Source organism: Bos taurus, chromosome 15 (genome assembly GCF_002263795.3).
Source record: "Bos taurus isolate L1 Dominette 01449 registration number 42190680 breed Hereford chromosome 15, ARS-UCD2.0, whole genome shotgun sequence".
Classification (NCBI taxonomy): Eukaryota; Metazoa; Chordata; class Mammalia; order Artiodactyla; family Bovidae; genus Bos; species Bos taurus.
Window position 1 is genome coordinate 52,737,207 of NC_037342.1, and position 21,964 is coordinate 52,759,170.

The 21,964-nt window shown below is 47.1% G+C and overlaps 1 protein-coding gene across 2 annotated transcripts in view; it reads left to right on the top strand.

Moving 5' to 3' along the window:
* The window catches only part of P2RY6 (pyrimidinergic receptor P2Y6), an 80,590-nt gene that overhangs the window by 27,482 nt on the left and 31,144 nt on the right, over positions 1 to 21,964 (top strand). Inside the window, exon 1 of one of the 2 annotated variants that reach the window (XM_005216194.5) lies at positions 17,531 to 17,680. The exons of the other annotated variant lie outside the window; for it this stretch is intronic. The gene's annotated coding sequence lies outside the window, so the exon portion shown is untranslated. Of the gene's footprint in view, positions 1 to 17,530; positions 17,681 to 21,964 lie in introns of those variants that run through there. 2 annotated transcript variants of the gene reach the window in all.

The following is a 21,964-nucleotide window of genomic DNA, read 5'->3' on the forward strand; positions in this document are numbered from 1 at the left end:
TGAAATTTTGGGATAAATTAATACTCAGTGCTTACATTTTTATGACTTTGAAAGTATTGTTCGCAGTTAACATCTAATCAGTTCAGTTCAGTCCCTCAGCTGTGTCCGACTCTTTGTGACCCCATGAATTGCAACATACCAGGCCTTCCTGTCTACATCAACTTCTGGGGTTTACTCAAACTCATAATAAAAAAAAAAGTCCATTGAGTCAGTGATGCCATCCAGCCATCTCATCCTCTGTCGTCCCTTTCTCCTCCTGCCCCCAATCCCTCCCAGCATCAGAGTCTTTTCCAATGAGTCAACTCTTTGCATGAAGTGGCCAAAGTATTGGAGTTTCCAATGAACACCCAGGACTGATCTCCTTTAGAATGTTAATACTAACTAAAATATTAATTTAGTTAATATCTAATAGCGTTCCATGATTACATTTTCTTTCTTGCCTAACTTTCTGATTTTCCTGGAATTAATAATTGCCACACTCTACACAGCTAAGAGGGACATGTTCTAAGGACAAAGAGAATTATAAAGAAATCTTAAACAGCGTTGGTTATCATATCGTGAGTGGCTGTTGAAACGTGGCTCATTTGAATTGAGATGTGCTGCAAGTGTAAAACACACACTGGATTTTGAAGACTTGGTACAATAAAGAGGCAAAATATCTTATTGATTTTTCATATTGGTTACATGTTGCAATGATAATAAAGTTAATGTTACTAAAGTCAATTTCACTTATTTCTGATTAGTTTTTAAATGTAGTTACTTGAAAATGTTAAACCACACCTGCGCCTTGAATTACATTTCCATTGGACAGGTCTAGGCAGTTATCAATGGCCATGAGTGCCCCACAAATAGTCTCATAGTACCTGAACCCACTGACCAGTATTAGCATCACAAAAAAGAGAAGGCGATCAGTCATTATGTCTTGCTAATGTGGTGCAATAGGAAGTACAGACCACCACATGTGAATTCCTGCTAAAAAAAAAATTGATCCTGAATCTGATCAAACTGATTTAGCTATCAGTTTTCAGGAAATACAGGGTACAGAAGAACATGTTAAATGACAGTTTGGGGATGCAATTAACCAGATCCAGAATTTGAGGACTTCTACAGAATAAAAGGGGATGACAGAGGATGAGATGGCTGGATGGCATCACGGACTCGATGGATGTGAGTTTGAGTGAACTCAGGGAGTTGGTGATGGATAGGGAGGCCTAGCGTGCTGCGATTCATAGGGTTGCAAAGAGTTGGACATGACTGAGTGACTGAACTGAACTGAACTGAACAGAATAAATGACCTACTTCTTTACTTTACAGACAAGTAAACATAGGAATCAAATTGAAGCTAAGGTCTCGTCTCTACTCACTGCTACAAAAGTGTGGGTCCCAAATCCCTAAATGCCCAGAAGCTATTTGTCTCGAAGGGGCAGAAAATCAGAAACAGAGAAGAGACTGTACCACATTTTGTTTTTTCCCACTCTTCTATGCTGAACCCCTCCCCCAAAATATGTTGAAGTCCTAACACCCAGTAGCTCAGAATGGTACTTAATGGAGAAAGGATCTTTAAAGAAACAGTTAAGGTAAAATGAGGTCACTGAGATGCCCCTAATCTAGTATGACTGGTGTCCTTACAAGGAAAGATATTCCGATACAGACACACACAGAGGGAGGGTGGTATGGAAACACAGGAAGAAAATGGGCATCTGCATGCCAAGGACCCAATCCTGCTGTCACCGTGACCTTGGACTTCAAGCCTCCGTATCGGTAGGGAACTCATTTCTAAAGTTTAAGCCACCCAACCTGTGGTACTTTGTTAGAGCAGCCCTAGCAAACCTCTTATTGTGGATGTGGGAATCATCCCATTTTTTAGAGTTTGATAGGGAGATGCATTTTCTTTGCACGTATCTCCCCATATGGGAATGCCTGTTGACGTGACTTTACTTAGGGCCTGAACTTACCCTTGCTGGGTTAACAAGTTGTCACCATGGTGGAGAACCTGGCCCTGATTACTCTACCCAAGTTCTTACCTTTATACCCCATAGCTGTGTTTTCTCTTCAATACAGTGCTTCATGGATTTCTGTTGTCATTGATCTTGATGACTTCTGTGTCAAAGAACATCATCTCCTGTGTTGGGTGAATGACTCAGCTAACTTACTTTCTTCTTCATTGTCATCTCTATATACAATATGTTGATGATAATAATAATAATAGCCTATAACTGCTTTGTGGCTATTTGTAATCCATGATTATATAAGGCACCACATCCCAGGGCTTCCCAGGTGGCTCAGTGGTAAAGAATCCACCTGCCAATGCAGAAGACACAGGAGACGCAGGTTTGATCCCTGGGTCAGGAAGATCTCCTGGAGGAGGAAACAGCAACCCACTCCAGTGTTCTTGCCTAGAAAATCCCATGGACAGAGGAGCCTGGTGGGCTACAGTTCATAGGGTTGCCAAGAGTCAGATACAACTAAATGATTGAGCACGCACACACCACATCTCATCAGATGTGTTCAGAGTTGAGGTTTGGCTTTGTGCAAGCACACGTGTGTATGTGTGCAACTATGAGATGGAATTTGTTAGAGCCACTGCCCGCACAGGGCAAAAGCTTAAGCCAACCTTCTGCAAGGTCTGTGTTACCAGCCACTATCTATATGACAGCTTCTTGGTTCTTTAAACATCTTGTACCAGCACCTATGTCAATAAGGACGTGGTGTTTTCCATTGAAGTCGACTTTGCTATCAAGATACCTAGACTTCATTTCTTTTCATTTGCATCCAATTTGCTGAAGGCAAAGCAAAACCCAGTCATAACCTGCCTTTCTCACATCAAGGCTATTTCTCTTCTGTGGGTCAATAGCATTCTGTATCTTAAACATTCTCCAGGGTCTGTGAACCAGGGTTGGTGAGCTGGTGAGTTTTCCATTCCAATGTGGGGGTCCATGCTGAACTCCCTATTTAAAGCCCAAGGAACAAGGAAAATGCTGGTTAAGATCCAGGAAAAGCAATGATAATATGAGGAGATTCAGGATTTTATTTTCCTGGTGTTTTTTTCATGGAGTAATTCTGTCTCTATGTCCATTCTATGGATGGAGGCTTGTTCAGTCTTCTAAGAGACTCACTTCATCACTTACCTCATAGTTAATCTTGGTTCGTGCTTTGCTTTCTTATCTGCTGTGCATCTTGTGTACAGTTTTGGCCAAGTGTAGTTATTTAACACTAGACATTACGTTACTTTGCCTCCTGCTCTTTTTAAAAAAATCTTTTATGTATTTATTTATTCATTTAATTTTATTTTTGGCTGGGCTGGGTCTTCGTTGCTGCGTGCACGCTTTCTCTAGTTGCAGCACACAGGCCTCTCACTGCAGTGGCTTCTCTTACTGCCGAGCATGGGCTCTAAGACATGTGCATTTCACTATTTATGGTGCATGGGCTTAGTTGCCCCGTAGCATGTGGGATCTTCCAGGACCAGGGTTCGAACCTGTGTCCCCTTCATTGGCAGGCAGATTCTTAACCACTGGGCCACCAGGGACTCCCTCCTGCTCTTTTCTAAATCCATACACTATCAGTCCATAAGCCACCTGAAGAAAAGTTGAACCCCATGATTGCTTCCCTAAACCCAGAAGTGCCAACTCTTTGGAAGGGTTCTCTTTCTTGTCAGTTCTGTTACTGGAAGAGCCAGCAGGATTCCAGTGAAATACCTCTCTTCCAACCTGCAGAAGGAGCTCGAGGTGGATCCAAACCCTCCTGATGATGCCTTCTTGTTATCCTTGCTTTTGTTCTTCTGGCCTTTCTCATCCACTTCTGAGAGTGGCAACATCTAAGAGCTTCTGCCAGTCAGGTCTTCAAATGGTGGCACATGGGAGTGTTTCCACACAAGCACGCTCTTCACACTTCCCTCTCTGGGAAATCAGGGCTTTTTCTTTGAAATTAAAATTACATCCCCTTATTCTCAAACTTTGGAGGAAAAAAATAATTGGAAAGAACAATTCTGTTCTTTCTATATGACAATTTTCAATAAATACAGCATCACTCAGTATTTTTCTGATCTGAAATTTCCAGAAGCCAAGATCAGCATTGTGTATGTCGAGACAATTAAACTCTAGATAATACAGAGGACATGCAACACCACCACCACTTTGGTCCCATTAATGCTGCTGCTGCTGCTGCTAAGTCACTTCAGTCGTGTCTGACTCTGTGCGACCCCGTAGACGGTAGCCCACCAGGGTTCCCTGTCCCTGGGATTCTCCAGGCAAGAACATTGGAGTGGGTTGCCATTTCCTTCTCCAATTCATGAAAGTGAAAAAATAAAGTGAAGTCGCTCAGTTGTGTCCAACTCTAGCAACCCCATGGACTGCAGCCTACCAGGCTCCTCCGTCCATGGGATTTTCTAGGCAAAAGTACTGGAGTGGGGTGCCATTGCCTTCTCCGCCATTAATGCTAAAAACCCTCAATAATATAGGATGATTCAGTTCAGTTCAGTCGCTCAGTCGTGTCCGATTCTTTGCGACCCCATGAACCGCAGGACGCCAGTCCTCCCTGTCCATCACCAACTCCCGGAGTCCACCCAAACCCATGTCCATTGAGTTGGTGATGCCATCCAGCCATCTCATCCTCTGTCGTCCCTTTCTTCTCCTGCCCTCAATCTTTCCCAGCATCAGGGTCTTTTCCAATGAGTCAGCTCTTCGCATCAGGTGGCCAAAGTATTGGAGTTTCAGCTTCAACATCAGTCCTTCCAATGAACACCCAGGACTGATCTCCTTTAGAATGGACTGGTTGGATCTCCTTGCAGTCCAAGGGACTCTCAAAAGTCTTCTCCAATACCACAGTTTAAAAAGCATCAGTTCTTCAGTGCTCAGCTTTCCTTATAGTCCAACTCTCACATCCATACATGACCACTGGAAAAACCATAGCCTTGACTAGATGGACCTTTGTTGGCAAAGTAATGTCTCTGCTTTTGAATATGCTATCTAGGTTGGTCATAATTTTCCTTCCAAGGAGTAAGCGTCTTTTAATTTCATGGCTGCAATCACCATCTGCAGTGATTTTGGACCCCAGAAAAATAAAGTCTGACACTGTTTCCACTGTTTCCCCATCTATTTGCCATGAAGTGTTGGGACTGGATACCATGATCCTCGTTTTCTGAATGTTGAGCTTTAAGCCAACTTTTTCACTCTCCTCTTTCACTTTCATCAAGAGGCTCTTTAGTTCTTCTTCACTTTCTGTCATAAGGGTGGTGTCATCTGCATGTCTGAGGTTATTGATATTTCTCCCGGCAATCTTTATGCCAGCTTGTGCTTCTTCCAGCCCAGCATTTCTCATGATGTACTCTGCATAGAAGTTAAATAAGCAGGGTGACAATATACAGCCTTGACATACTCCTTTTCCTATTTGGAACCAGTCTCTTTTTCCATGTCCAGTTCTAACTGTTGCTTCCTGACCTGCATACAGGTTTCTCAAGAGGCAGATCAGGTGGTCTGGTATTCCCATCTCTTTCAGAATTTTCCACAGTTTATTGTGATCCACACAGTCAAAGGCTTTGGCATAGTCAATAAAGCGGAAATAGATGTTTTTCTGGAATTCTCTTGCTTTTTCGATGATCCAGCGGATGTTGGCAATTTGATCTCTGGTTCCTCTGCCTTTTCTAAAAGCAGCTTGAACTAGAGATCTAGATACGTGCTCAGGACCTCAGCTACAATGGAGCGTGGTTGAGAGTATGAACATTGTGCACAGTGTTACCCAAAATGGCATAAAATTTTCTGGGGAAAAAAAAAAAAACAGTTTTCCGTGTAAAATTTGTCATTTGTCATTTAAAATCAGTGCACATAAAATTGGACAGACTATTTCTTTTCAATTTTGCAATAAAGCTTAACATGGAAAAACTCAACTGAACACTGACAATAATAACTGTAGAAAAAGTATGTGAGTTGACTTAAACTTTGTCTCACCAGTAAGATTATAAGCATCATTAGGGCAAAAGTCATTTCCTATACTTCCTTCCATTTTCCAATGCTTCTCCCCTATTTAGTTCACATGGCTGACATATGGAGTGTTCAAGAAATGCCAGTTGAATTGGAATATCTTCTTCTGTTGTTTACATAAAACAATATTTAAAGAAAGTTTTTTTATTAACTACTCTGTGGTAGGCACAGTGCTCAGAGTTTTACATACCTTACCTCAATTAATCTTCAAACCACTTAAGAGAATTATTTTATCCTACCTTCTATGAGTCACCAGCCCTCTGAGCAGCAAAGGTGTGGCTTTGTTTTGCATTTTCAGAGGTTCCTGCTATCAGGCCCCTGGGTTCCAGTTCCAGTTCCTTTCCTTCCTAACATCGGGCAAGAGCATTGTCCTCTCTAAGCCTCAGCTTCCTCCTCTGAGAAATGAGAGTAATCACCTGTACTGCTAAGTCACTTCAGTCGTGTCCGACTCTGTGCAACCCCATAGACGGCAGCCCACCAGGCTCCCCCGTCCCTGGGATTCTCCAGGCAAGAACACTGGAGTGGGTTGCCATTCCCTTCTCCAATGTGTGAAAGTAAAAAGTGAAAGTGAAGTCACTCAGCCGTGTCTGACTCTTAGTGACCCCATGGACTGCAGCCTACCAGGCTCCTCCATCCATGGGATTTTCCAGGCAAGAGTGCTGGAGTGGGGTACCATTGCCTTCTCCTGCAAAACTACTTAGAAAACAGTAAATCCCTCTACAAAATTCTGTTTATAAAAATTTTCCATTTTTCTCAATAATGAGATACTATCAAGTCCCACCATTTGGAACAACTTTATTAAATGTGACATCTTGATTTAAGAAAGTGTTATTTTTAAAATTTAATTTTCTATTAAAGAAGGCATTCACTCAGTTCAAACAAAACACAAATGAAAGGTAAACAGTGAAGAGGCTCTCTCATTATTTCTACAAAAAACCACCATTCATGGCTTTATCATCTTTCCAGATAACTGTATGCATACATAAATCCTAAAAGCTGCATTCTTTTTTTCTTACAAAAGGCTACACATTCATACACGTATAACTGGCTTTCTTTTGCAGATTTCCTGAAAGTCTTTTTACACCAACAAACAAAATGCTTCTTTGTCCTGTTTACAGTCATAATTTATTTAGCCAGTTCTCTGTGAATAGACATTTAGGTCATTTCCAATCTTTGGATATTGAATTTGTTGATTTTTAAAGAGCTGAAATGAATGAAAACATCAATTCTTTCTTCATTAGGAAGTTTAAATTATTTAACCAAACAATAAAATCTGGCTGTACCTCAGATTTAACATGCTTAGTTGCTTCAGTCTTGTCCGACTCTTTGTGACCCCATGGACTGTAAGCCTGCCAGGCTCCTCTGTCCATGAAATTTCCCAGGCAAGAATACCAGGAATGGTACACATTCAGCAAGTCTGATTTGAAAGGAATGGGGATCTGTGGGTACCCAGTGAAAGATCTGACCCCTGATCTGAAGTTTCCACCCTCATGTAATTTGGCTTCTTGCTCCTCGTTTTGATTTTGTTACCCCTGATCCCCCTGCAGCAAGCAGTGTAGTGGGGTCAATGAGCTTCCAGATGTAGTTTGAGCAGCAGACCTCTGTCAGCTTTACCACAGTCACTGTGCTCCTTTTAATTCCAGCTAACTTCTCAATCAGGAGCAGCTCTGGTGGGCATGGTAGGAGGGAGCCAAACTGAAAAGAGAACAGCCTCAGTCTTGCCTCGGAAGTCCTGATTTCTAGTTCTGACCAACATTGCCTAGATGTATAACCTAAAGCAAGTCATATAGTCTTTCTGAACCTCAGTTTCCTCATCTGTAAAATGGGAATAATCAGAGTATCTATTCAGACTCCATGTACAAATGAAGCATGAAAATGTTCGTAAAACCCTTAGTATGATGCTGGCTCATAGCACACGTGAAAAAAAAAAAGGTAGCATTTGTATTAACACATGTATGTGGAATATAGAAAAATGGTACAGATGAACCTATTTGCAGAGCAGGAATAGGGATGCAGACATAGACAACAGATGTGGACATGATGTGGGGAAGGGGAAGGTGGGACGAATTGGGGGCAGAGCCTTGACAGATATATACTACCATGTGTTAAAATAGATCGCTAGTGGGAAGCTACTGTATAGCACAAATAAATAAAACTATAACATGTTTTATTAGCAGAACTTGGAAGGGTGAGCAGGACTCATGAAGAGGATAAGGAAAGGAATAGCATACCAAGAGGCAAACAGCATGCATAAGGAGAATTTACAAACTGTGACCATGGTAGGGAGGCAGAGAGGGGACTGTTGAGGAAATTGTGTAGTTGAGGAAACTGAGACCTAGAAAAGAGCAAGGAATCACCCCCCACCTCCCATCAATGTACATGAAGGCAGGTGGGAATCCCAAACCCTGAGGATGGACTGCCAGGGCTAAAATTCCTGGGTCATGAAATTGTGGATTAATACCAGGTTGGGCAGCTGGAATGCGGTGGGAATGTGAAAGGGGAAACTTCTGGAAGTGGTGGTCCTTTTCAGGACATCAGTTGCCCACGGACACTGAACGGACAGAACAAAAAGGAGCAACGTGGGGCTCCTGGACCTCAGGAAAGGGGTTGGGCAGTCTTGGGACCATGGTTAGGGCTGAAAGAGCAGCACTGGCCTTGGGAGGAAGCTGCAGACACATCAAAACTGGGGGCTGACAGGAGCAGGGTAGTCTCGAAGTCATTGGAAATGCCAGACATAGCTTGTCAACTCTGGGTCTCACTGGACGCCTGCCAGCTGCTAAGGCTCCTGAGGCCACGGACAGAGGCTGGGAGAAGGAGGAGGAAAAGGGAGAAGAGAAGGAGGCAAGTGTGCTGCCAGACCTGGTTTAACGAAGGGCTCTCTGACCTCTGCTGGAGCCAGGGGGATGAGGCCTGGCTCCTGGGCCCTGCTCCGAGCCCGCAGCAGCCTCCTTGCTTCTCCCAAACCTGTCTGCTCTTGGCCTCAGTGACACCACACTACTCCGCTGCACACCTCACTGTTCTGGCTGCTCCTCCTCAGTCTTGCCTGCGGGCATCTCTTCTTCCCTCTTTTAACTGATGGCTTCAGCCCAAACCCTCGTCTTGATTTCCTCTCTCCCATTAAGCAAACTCACCTGTCCTATGGCCCAGAGAAATGAACATTAAATTGGTATGTTTCCCAGATCTGTGTCTCCAGCTCCCTGACAATCCTGGGGGTGATGGGATGTTATTTTATTAAAGAGCCACCCCGTTTCTCTGACTTGATTTGTGTGCGGCGATCAAACCACTTGGCTAAGCTAATCAGATAGACACGTCCAGTGGTTGGAGCACAGTCTCCACCAAAATCAGATGAGGGTCTTCATACCATCTAGGACCAGACAAGAAAGGCTGAGGGCTGAGGACTCAGGATAGGATGCTGGGAAGTCAGGGCCATCAAGCCAACCCCCACTATCCAATTTCAACACAGATTCCCCCCATCTACCCACCTTGGAGAACCAGGGCTCAGCCTACTGGGGGTAAATGGGGCTCCTTTCCCCTGTAGCAGATGCTGGAGCAGGTCCCTGATCACAACCCCCAGCATTCACTACTCCCTACACCCCTGCATCTTCTTGCTGAGAGTAACTGGGATTCTTCCTAGGGGCTTTCTCTGGCCATTTGGAGCACACTTGGCCAGAAGTGTCAGAACATTTGGAGACCAGCCTTTAACTAATGACAGCCAGAGTCGATTGATAAATGCTCTGGATTCCTTGCCCCTCCTGTGGGACATCTCTGAGGCGGATTCTTGCCACCTCCTGGAGGTTCCCAATGGGATTACCCCCCAGTGATAATCTGCTCTTTGATCAGTGTTGGGCCGCACCTCACAGGCCTACAAAGGCCTGTGCTCACCCAGCTTCAAGATCGAAAAAAAAGTCCAGAGTCAGCAACAGAGGTATCAGTGGTTTAATGGATGGGGGAGCACACACCTCTGAAGCAAGGTCTTAGAGCAACAGTGGTGTCGGTCTTCCCTCCCAGAGGGTAGGTGGAGAGATTGCCAGTTATGGGGGAAACTGACATTGGGTTGGCTTATTGGTTATCAAGGAAACCAGCAGAGGGGTATGCCCCTCAGTACCTCTATGATAAGAATAATCACTAGCTAGGGCCTGGGGTAAGTAAGTAGAAAGTTTACTCGTGTGAGTAAGGTGTAGGTGAAGCAAGCACTGGAAAGGCGATAGATGTACAGAGAACAAGGGAACAGCCACCTTGAGAGGCCTGACCGTACAACCACCCGGAATTGGCTTCTTTCCTTTTCCAGGCCCTTATTCTGATGCTTTCAGGATCATCTCAGAAATTAACTACTTGCATTTGAATCCTTGCCTCAAGATTGGCTTCTAGGCGAACCCAAACCAAGATACTTCCTCTGTCTTCCTTACAGTCACAATCTGCCTAAATCCTGCTGATTCTACCTGCTAAAAAGTCCTCACAGTCCCCTTTCTAATCAGCCCCTCACTTAACACCCCTCTTTCACCCCCACCACCTTGGTCACCTGCCTGGACTACTGGCCCTCACTTGTCCCCTGCCTCCTCTCCTGCCCTTCCTCACAGCAGCTGGGTCATGTGAACTTTCTAAGACATGACTGATTATGCCCCTCCCCTACTTTACCCTTCCATGGCTCTTATCCCCCCTGAGAATAAACCAAGGTTTTGAGCAACATTCATGGCCCTGCAAGACCTGGTCCCTCCCCCCTCTTCAGCCTTGGCTGGCCCACTCCTCCCTTCCACTGGACCCTCCAACAGGACTGAGCCACACAAGGGTCTCAGAATTGGCCATGTTCTCTCTCACCTCCAGGTCTTTGCATGCTGCCCACCCCCCTCAATTTCACGCAGGCGACTCTAGTTATTCTTTGACACCAGCTTAGAATCTGTACCCTGACTTCCCTGTGCCCCTTGTCTCCAGGCTGGGCCAGGGGTCTCTCTGGGCTCCTATGCCTCAGTGCATGTCTCTGTATCCCAGTCCCTCCCACAACCTGGCTTACCCCTCTCCACACCAAACACTTCTTGAGGGCACTAGCCACAGTCAACTCATATTTGTATCCCCAGTGCCCTGACCATGCTGGGCACACAGAAAGGGTCAGAGAAGAAATGAATGATAATGATGACTCTAAATCCCCAAACAGACCTATATTCATTCCTTCATTTAGTTATTTATAGAGCACTGTGCCAAGTATAGCGAAAACAGGGCTGGTGAACAACAGACATCGTGTCTGTTCTGGAAGATATCTGCTGATGAGGGAGTGATGTGGAGAGAGGCATCAGGCTGGAGTGATCGGGTGTATCAGAGGCCAACACTGGGGCCTTGGGAGCAAGAGGAGGCCCTAGACTCTGTCTGTTGGGGTGAGGGACAGAGAAGCCTTCTGAGAGGAGGTGCTTCCACTCTGTGCTGGCCCTGTTCACCCTCTGTCTTTGCAGAGCATGCAGCAGGTGGTGGGGAGTCAGGAGAGGTGCAGAGTTTAATTGTGTGTCCCCTACAATCTCATCTCCTCTTTCCCATGAAAGCTGACCTCTACCCAGTTGAGCATTCCCATTCATATGTTTATACATGAATAGAGTATTATTTTGCATGTTTTAAAGCTTTATGCTCATAGTATCATATTGTGTGTGTCTTTCCATATACTTCTTTCTTCAGTCTGATTATACTTGTGAGGTTTAGCTTTCTGGATATCTTGCCCTAGTTCACTCATTTTCTCTGTTGTATAGTATTCCATTACGTGTGTATACAGGTATTCCCTTTTTATCAGAGCACAGCCCATTCCTAACAGTAAATCTGTAGATAGTGAAAGCTCATGCATGCATGTGCTCAGTTGTGTCCGACTCTTTGCAACCCCATGGACTGTAGCCCACCAGACTCCTCTGTCCATTGGATTTTCCAAGCAAGAATACTGAAGTGGGTTGTCATTTTCTTCTCCAGAGGAACCTTCCAGACCCAGGAATCAAACTCGCTTCTCCTGTATTACAGGCAGGTTCTTCACCACTGAGCCATCATGGAAGCCCAGTGAAAGCTCCTATTATATAATTTTAGTTGGGAAAAATAATAATATGTTGCCAGCTCATCTGTAAACTTCAACTAATTTTATCCCAATATCATTGAAATTCTTTAAAAAAAATGAATGATCACCAAAGATTTCTGCACAGTATAAAGCTCTGTCGTCCAATATGGTATCTACTAGCCACATGAGACTATTTAAATGTAAATGAAGTTAAAAATTTCAGGTCCTCAATTGTACTAGACACACTTCAAGTGCTCAGTAGCCCCACGCAGCTGAAGGCCATCATATCATTTTGGACAGCAGATATAGTATATTTCCATCATTGCATAAAGTCCTAAAGCATTTAAAACACTGATTGATTCATTACCTGACACTGAGTGAGCTTTTTATGTTTGTCTTCTCACACATAGGACAGTTCCTATGTGTGATAGAGGGGGATGCATGCCTGCCCAAGGTGCTTTCCAGGTTGCACTAGTGGTAAAGAACCTGCCTGCCAATGCAGGAGATATAAGAGACCTGGGTTCAGTCCCTGGGTTGGGAAGATCCCTTGGAGAAGGAAATGGCAAGCCACTCCAGTATTCTTGCCTGGAGAATCCCACGGACAGAGGAGCTTGCCAGGCTACAGTCCATAGGGTTGCAAAGAGTCAGACATGACTGAAGCAACTTTGCACGCACGCACACATGCCTGGCCAAGCTTACAACTTTCACATGTTCAGCCCTCTCAATGAGCTTTATTACTTCCAGATTTTCTTTTAATGAGTGAGCTTTCTTCAGCCTCTCAGATTCAGGCTTTCCCACTCTCTTAGAAGACAGTTCTGCTTAACAATGAGAAGATTGTCACAATTACATACCAAATACGTTTAAGGAACTTGAGCATGACATGCAAGCCTATCCTACCTGAACAGCTGAGTTACCACCACAGCTCACTTCACATCATCTCACCCAGGCTTGTGCTGGGGAACACCTGCAGGTTTAAGCCAGGTTTTCTACTAGTTAAAAGTTTTAAAAGTCATGGTAGAAATTATCAGGAGAGTGAGTTCAGATAGCAAGCGACACTTGAATAAAAATGTATTTTCCATTCTCTTATTGATAGACAATTAGATTGTTCTGAATGTTTTGCTTTAGATACAATGCTGTGATGTACAGTTTTCTACACCTGCCAGAGTTTCTCCAGGTTATTTATGTTGGAGTGCAATGATTCAATCTTAGATCATGTGCATCTTCAACTACTAGATATTGACAAATTGTTCTTCAGCTTGTATGTTTGATTTCTAGTCCCAACAACAGTACATAGAGTTCCTGTCTCTCCACACCCTCAACAAAGTTGGTATTATCAAACTCTTTAATTTTTTCTAGTCTGATGTGTATGAAATGGTATTTCATTATGGTTTTAATGGAATTTTCCCTGGTTGATTGTGAGGTTGAGTATATTTTCATATGTGTGTTGGCCATGCCTGCTTTCTCTTCTGTGAAATGTCTGCTCATGTTTTTTTCTCATTTTTCTATTAGGTTGTTTGGTTTCTTCTTATTGGTATACAGGAGCTATTTATATGTGCTGAAAAATAATCCTTCATTACATTTTGCAATGCCTTCTCTCAGTCTGTGGTCTCTTTTTTATTTTAGTATTTTGGATTAATAGAACTTCTAAATTTTTATTACACTTGAGTTTACCGATTTTTTTTTCCTTTATGATTTTTTTTCTTTTTTGTTGTTGCATTTGTTTAAGAAAGCCTCCTTAATCCTGGCACATAGTGGGAATTTAATACATGCCTGTTGAATACCAGCTGCAATGGGTACTGAAAGGGCAGGCTGTCTCGTCCCGGTGTTGCAGGTGTTGGGCTGACAGTGTTGTCATGAAGATGAGGGCATGGGGGAGATTATTGTAGAGAAGAGGGCACTGCAGTCGTCAGAGGGGAGAAGTTCAGGGAGCAGTAGGTCTGAGGTGCAGGAGGATGGCTGGGCTGGAGGTGGGAACTGCGAGTGTCCAGCGCACAGGGGTAATTTGAGGAGAGCCACTGCCCTGCCCCAGGGAGAATGTGCTCAGTGAGCAGAGAAGACAAGGATGGGGTAGAGCTCTGGGAGGAGTCTGGGAAGCAAGAGGAGAAGGGTGCTGTGGGGACCACACAGGGAGTTTCTGACAGTATCTAGAAGTGACTTCCTATGCACTCCTTCAGGGGCACAGAGGTCACTGGGTCCTTAGAGGAGCCATTAGGGAGATGCTCTGCAAGCAGAGACTAGACAAATGGGCTGAGGACTGCAGAGGAGGCAACTTTTCTGAGACCACTGGCAGTGAAGGAAAGAGAAGGGGCAGTGGCTGGAGTGGGTGGTCCAAGGCTTGAGAAGACATTGAAGCATGTTCACAGGCCAGCAGGGAGGGAGACTAGGATTCCCAAGGGTGCGAGGACCTGGCTGCAGAAGCAGAGAGCAGCTCTGAGCACTGCTGGGGCCTTCATCTCAGATAGAGGGAGAGTCACCTCTTGGGGAAGGGGATGCTGAGCAGAAAGGCCTGGGAGCAAGGGGAGCAGGTGGGAATAGGAACTTAAGTGAGTGCCCTCCACTGAGCCTGGCCTCAGTCCTAACATCTAACACAGGTCAGAACCAGTGCACAACTGCATACATGCTAAGTTGCTTCAGTCGTGTCTGACTCTTTGCAACCCCGTGGACCATAGCCCATCAGGCTCCTCTGTCCGTGGGATTCTCCAGGCAAGAATATTGGAGTGGGTTGCCATGCCCTCCTCCAGGGAATCTTCCCAACCCAGGGATCGAACTGACGTCTCTTACTGTCTTCTGCACTGGCAGGCGCCACCTGGGAAGACCAGTGAGCATTTGTTGAGTGAATTTCTTGGTGAGTCAGGTGGCAGATGGGGCTGGGATATCAGTGAGTTAGAGCTTGTGAAGAGGGAAGATTTGGAAGGACTACCAGGAAGGGAGAGGAGAGCTTCCCTAAGTGAGAGTTTCTAGGGACCCAAGTCCCTTGAATCACAGGTAAACACTTTCTCCCCACAAAGGACTGACAGCAACCGCCACTACCACTACCCAGCTCCACTGCTGTGGCCGCACCTCAAGGCCCCTTGGGTCGGGGGACTACAGTATGACCGCAGTGCATGACACCAAATACCCCTGCTCTGTCTTTGGAACTCCAGCCTCCACATCCTTCCTGGGCCAGCTGCCATCATCTTTTCTCAGATGCTAAAACAGACTCCTGCTGCTGAGAGGGATTGCGGGCAGGAGGAAAAGGGGACGACAGAGGATGAGATGGCTGGATGGCATCACCGACTTGATGGACGTGAGTTTGCGTGAACTCTGAGAGTTGGTGATGGACAGGGAGGCCTGGCGTGCTGCGATTCATGGGGTTGTAAAGAGTCGGACACGACTGAGCGACTGAACTGAACTGAACTGAAAACAGACTCCTACATGGAGACCTGCTGCCACCTTGCCCCTCCTACCCATTCCTTAATCTCCATCTAGCAGCTGGAGACACTGGCTAAAATGATATTGGATATACAAATACTGAATCATTATGCTGCATACCCAACACTCATAAAATGTTACACATCAACTATACCCCAATAAAAAAAAGATATCTGATTATGTCACTCTACTGCTCTAAATGCTTTGATGACTCCCACGGTTCTTCAAAGGCCAAAGTCCTGATTTTGGGCTGGCTGGGCTGGCTGCTGCTGTTGCTCCTTCAGCCCCATCTCCCACCAAGCCTCCTGGCTCGTGGGGCACCACCCACTCTGGCTGAGCTTCATGTCCTGGAACACGCCAAACCCTTTCCTGTCTCACCCTCTTCAAGTTTTCCCTGGCTGGGACTCTCTTCCCCCAACCTTCACCTGACTGAGACCAAGGCCAACTCCTCACTCTGGCCTCTGGGAAATCTTCCCAAAACTTACAATTTACTTATTGGTTGAGCCTAGGGGCATGTGAGATCTTAGTTCCCCGACCAGGGATTGAACACATGCCCCCTGCAGTGGAAGTACAGAATCCTAACCACTGGACCACCAGGGAATTCCCCCAAATCTTACAATTTAAACTAGATGCCTTCCCCCTCCCACTCCCATTATAATATCTCCTCTACCCTTCACTTTTCCTTCTAAGCACTTACCACAATATGTAATTACATATTAATTTCTGTGACTATTTAACAACTAGGGCCCCCACTAGATTATAAACTCCATGAAGCCAGCACTATCTGCAGTCTCCTACTGACTTAGATCCACAGTCCTAGCACAGAATCTGTCACATAGGAACTCAATAACTGGTGACTAAAAGCTGCAATGGTAGCCAAGAGGAGGGGCTGGCTAGTCTGAGGGCTACAGGTCAGGGGAGGTTTCCAAGATGAGAGAATTAGAAGCCACTGTCCATAAGAGAGCTGAGGAGGGCTCCCCTGGTGGCTCAGTGGTGGAGAGTCCACCTGCCAATGCAGGAGACTCAAGTGTGACCCCTTATCTGGGATGATCCCATATGCCAAGAAGCAACTAAGCCAGTGCACCACAACTATTGATCCTGTACTTTAGAACCTGGGGACTGCCAACTACTGAGCCTACTTGTCGCAACTACTGAAGCCTGCATGCCCTAGAGCCCATACTCCACAAGAGAAGCCACTGCAATGAGAAGACACCCAAGCACCGAAACGAGAGAAAAGCCCGCACAGCGATGAAAATCCAGCACAGCCAAAAATAAACAAATAATATAAATAAAAAATTTTAATGTTGAAAAAAGAGAGCTTAGGAGATAAAAGAGAGGGAGGAGGAGTGACAGGAGGAATAAAGACACTGACGAGCACCGGTGATGAGCCAGGCACTCTCCTCATACTAGCCCAGTATCACTCCCATCCCCGTCTTTAGTCGGAGGTCCACTAGCTGGCTGACCTGGAGTGAAATAATCTCTCTGAACATCAGTTTCTTAATCTTTAAAATGGATTTGTAACACCAAGCTCCTGCAATTATTATGAGGATCTGGGAACAGTGTATGGTATGGAAACTGCCCCCAATCCACTTGGGGTACTTGGGCTTTGGAGTCCGACTGAGTTCAAATCTCAGATCTGCCACTTATTAGCTGTGTGACTTTGGGCAAGTCACTTCACCTCTCTGTGCTTGAGTTTCACCAACTATAAAATAAAGATAATAATACTTGTGAGGATTAAACGAGGTAATGTATCAAAAGACCTAGAAGGATGCCTGGCACATAGTAGATGCTCAAGAAATAGCATTTATGTTTATCCCTCCTCCCTTTTCCCTATCCCAGAACTGTAGAGTGTCAGAGCTGGAAAGTCGGAATCACCACTTAAGCCCCTGACCCCAATACAAAGGGGGAAACCGATGCCAAGGGAAGGTAGGAGAGGTGAGGGAATCTGGAATGGAGTCCAGGGGTCCTGGGTCCCAGTCCAGAGCAGCAGACCCTGACACCCGTGGCTCTTCCAAATCTATACCTCCCTCGGAGCCCCCAGCAGCAGGCAACCCAGGCCAGCCCAGCTGGGCGGATTCCAGCGCCGGCGCAGGGCTGTATGGCTACACCCCTTCCCCGCCCCCTTGCTCTTGCGGCGCGAGGAGCCGGGAGGCCCGGGTGGTCTGAGCTGCTGCCGCCGCCCGCGCTGCGCTTGGATTCAGGGGGTTGCCTAGATAGCCGATAGCAGAAGAGAGCGACGTCCCCGGTCCCGCGGCACTGGTGCTGCGCGGTCCAGGTGAGGCCCGTGCGGGGCAGGGGACCGAGGGGCAATCGGTGCCGGGGCACACGGGTACAGGGCAGGTCTGCCCACGCGTTGGCGCCCCAGGAAGTGGGTGTGGTGAGTGTGGGCGTGGGATGGAGAGTGTCGGGGTAGGGGGGCTGGGGGTTATTGTGGGCAGTGTTTAAGAAATTAATGTGAGCAACGTGTGTGTACTGGGTGTATGCAGTTAGCGATGGTGTGTGCTTGGTGTGTGTGTGTGAGCAGTGAATTGTGGCTTCCCTGGTGTCTCAGACGGTAGAGTCTGCCTGCAATGCAGCGGACCGGAGTTTGATCCCTGGGTCGGGAAGATCCTCTGGAAAAGGGAACAGCAACCCACTCCAGTGTTCTTGCCTGGAGAATTCCCTGGACAGAGGAGCCTGGTGGGCTACAGTCCAAGGGGTCGAAGAGAGTCCCACCAGACTGAAGCGACTAACTCTTTCACTTTCTGCATGCAAAAAGTTTGTGTGGTACTATCTATAGCTGTGAGTGACTGTGGCAGGGTAACCTGGGGGTTCCACGTGTGTGCCCAGGGTGTGTGCCCACTGTGTGGTGGGAACCATCACATGATGGTGATGCATGCTTGTTGTGCCTGTTGTGAAATGTGTGCTCTCTATGTGTGGCACATCCATGGCTCTGTGAAGCATGCTGAGCCAAATAATGGAAGATGAGAAGCATTCACGCAGCTCTTACTACTGACAAATCATTTCCCATGACCCTAGGGTGGTTCTGGCTTTTCTTACCCAGCACCCCGAAGGGCTTGGGAGAGTGAAAGCTCACTCTGGATCTGGTTGGAGGAAGTGCAGCTAGTCCCATGGTCACTCTCCCACAGGTGTGCATGGGTAAGCAAAGCCATACACACACACACACACACACACAAGAAGCTTCTTTGAAGTCTCATTGTTTAATCTTCAAAACTCATGTAGATTTTGCAACCCTCTATGTAATGTTTTTGTAGAGTGCACAAAAATATCGTCTGGTAAGTTCCTATCCAGTGAGTTGACACAGGGCTTGGTGATAAGCTGGGTTTATCCTGCTGGGAGCCCTCTGGCACCTGCAAAGTAGGAGGAACCCCCTACCTGTCCTCCAAACTGAGATGGCAGGGCTTAGACCTCCTGGGGGAGTGTGGCAGTGTGGCTGGTACGTGGTGTGTGTGCATGTGTGCAGCAGAGTTGTGTGGTGGGATGCTGGAGCTGTGTGTGGCCATGTGTGCTGTGTGTGAAGAAAGGGGTCACAGTGGAGTGGGGGTGTGTCTTGCATGGGGAAACTGTGGTGGGGTCTGTCTTGGTCATCTCTAGTGCAGGGGCAGGGAAACTGGGCTTCTCAGGAGGAACTCTTGACCATCAGTAATGTTCTCATCTTTTTTGCACTGGCTGGGCAGAAAGAGGCTTCAGGACCCCAGGGGACCGTGGGGAAGGGGGTTCCTATAGCACGCCACCACCTGGGACTGTCAAGGCAGTCGTGTTGTCAAGGCCTGGTTTAAATCCTACCTCTGGCACTCTCTACATGTAGGACTTCGGGCAAAACTTTTCTGTGCCTCAGTTTCTTCCTTTGTAAAATGGAGGCATTAATTGTGTTTGCCTTGTAGGGTTATTGTGAGGACTGAATGAGTTCCTGGATGTAAAGTGCTTGGCACATAAAAACCCTTAACAGGTTATAAAACTATAATGGTAGTGATGGAGCCCCCCCACAGTGGTTCCGTTCCTGCCCTAAGACGTCTCCGATTCCACAGAGCCAATGATTGCCCAGGAGCTGGGCAGGTGGGAGTCTGAGGGTCTCCCATTTAAGAATGCCTGAGGGATCCGTTCCTGTCTCCAGCCTCGATCACTATTGAACTCTCAGTGACTCTCTGGCTCCTGGGAAGATTCAGTCTGAAAGGGAAAGATGTTGAGTCTCTGGCAAGGCCTGGGATGGAGCGTGGGAGAGAGGCCAAGAGGAGAGGTGCCAGGGCAGCGTGGGGCTGGGATGGAGGCCTCTCTCCCGACAAACACCAGAGGAAACAGAAGAATGCTGGCCTGTGCTCGCGAGTGTGTGTGTGTGTGTGTGTGTGTGGGCTGTCGATGGCAGGGGCAGGAGTGCTCTCTGCTTGGAATGAAGAAAGTTAAGAAGAGCGGGATCAAGGATGTGTGGTCCTCAGGCCAGAGCAGGCCCTGGGAGCTAGAGGGAGGCTGCAATGTCAGAGTTTCAGCAGGTGGGTCTGAGGTCCAGACTGAGTGGCCCAGGAGACTCCCTCAGGCTGGGCTTCGTTCTGGTGGAGAAATGTTTGCCTTGGCTGAGCAAGAGCCGTTGTTCCTGGGGATTTCATTAGGTCAGTTTAGAGAAGATGCCCGGAGGCCTCAGAGGAGGAGGGGACATCAAAGGCAGTGGCCAGAGCTGTGGAAACTTATTTAGCGAGGGCACCTAAATATATCCAGGGTGGTGATGGGGTGCTGTGGTGGGCTGGCAGCGAGGCTCAGGACAGGGGAGCGGCAGACCACTGTCCCCACTGTCCCCAGACAGGCAGTGCCTCGGCCCCAGAGGCCCTGGATGCCACTCTGGGAGATCTGGAGAACAGAGCCCTGTGGGGCAGTGGAAGGCCTGGCCCAGACCCCACGGGCTGGGTGACAGGGTCAGCTCTCTCTTCTTGGCTGTCCGAGGGGTGAAATGGAGTCGTGCTGGCATCATTTCTGTCTCTCATTTCCTTTGATCTGTAATTCCAGCTCTAATTATTGATGATTCTACAGCCCTAAGTCTAATAGTCTGTAATCTCAACTCAAACATTCTAAAAAAGCCTGTAATCCCAATTTCAACTTCTTTCCTCCAGCTTTAACATTTCCTGATTCCAGCTCCAGTATTCAAGCACTCTGACCTTGGCTCTGGCAGTCTGACACTTTCAAGTTTATAAACTACCAGGAAAGATACACTAGAGGTCACTTCAGCAGAATTATTTGAGAAGCCCCCAGGAAAGGGCCTGCACAACCAGCCAGAACCGCTGGAACTGCTTCTCTGGGCTGACAGAACGTCCTTGGTCCATGACTACATGCTGCCTAGGAGGAATGACAGGGAACCCAGAGGTTCCTTCTCATCAGGGCAAGGGAGGTGCTTGGAGTAGCTCGTGGTTCAGGGGAGGGTGTCCCAGGAGAGGAAACTGTTCAGATCCCAAGTTGTCCTCGTTCCCCACAGGATGAGGGATTTGTGGGATCACTGGGCTCTTGGAGGAGACACAAAGAAGAAGGGAAAGAAGAAGAAATTGGGCTGAGGAGAACCCAAAGGCAAACATTATTATGTTTGAGAGACTTTCCAAGCACCTTAGATCATAGAAAAGATTCCTGTGGTGCTAGTAAGAACAGCACCTTTAAAGCACAGCTGAATCTGAACTCAGCGTGGGCTGCAAGTGGAGAGCTGATGGCCAGCCCCCACTTCAGCTGTGTGACTTTGGACAAAAAAGTCACTTTCCTCTGGCAATCTGGTTTGCAGGACTAAAACTCCCTGATCTCTCTCTCTGATCACTGGGGACACCAGCACTATCGTGGAAACCCAGTCCTTGGACCAGTCTATAAATATTAGTCGAATGAGGGAGCGTGCATGCTAAATCACTTCAGTCGTGTCCGACTCTTTGCGACCCTATGGACTGTAGCCCGCCAAGCTCCTCCGTCCAGGGATACTAAAGTGGGTTGCCATGCCCTCCTCCTGGGGATCTTCCCCACCCAGGGATCAAACCCACCTCTCTTACATCTCCTGCATTGGCAGGCAGGTTCTTTACCAGTAGCACCACCTGGGAAGCCCAGATGAGTGAGGAGAGAATAAAGAAACGAATGAGCAGATGAAGAGAAGTGAAAATACAGCAGAAGGCACCATGACTGTGATCCCTCTTCCCTTCTCTCCACTCAGCCTCAGCCCCCATGTAAGAAATTGGTCTCAGAACTTAAAGAACTGAGGGGCAGGGTAGAGGGGTGGGGTGGAGGGGCAGGGTGGGGGCAGTTTCCTTTGGCAGAACCCTGTACTGGTGGAGAGTTTAAGAGATGGGGGGCATTCCCTGGGCGTCACCCCTTGCCCTGCAGCATTTCCACTGCCAGGCCTGCCCGGAGCCCTGGGCCGCAGGCCTGCTGATTCACGGAGTTTGCCCTGATTATTTCCCGATGATCACCCCCTAGCCCCCGAGCTGATGACTGAAGCAAAGAGCTCAGGCAGTGGCTCTGGAGGCTGGGGTCATAAACCAGGAACCCCCAAGAGATTGGAGGAAGAGTGAAGCCAGGAGGATCCTGAGCCTCCAGGCTGAATGAG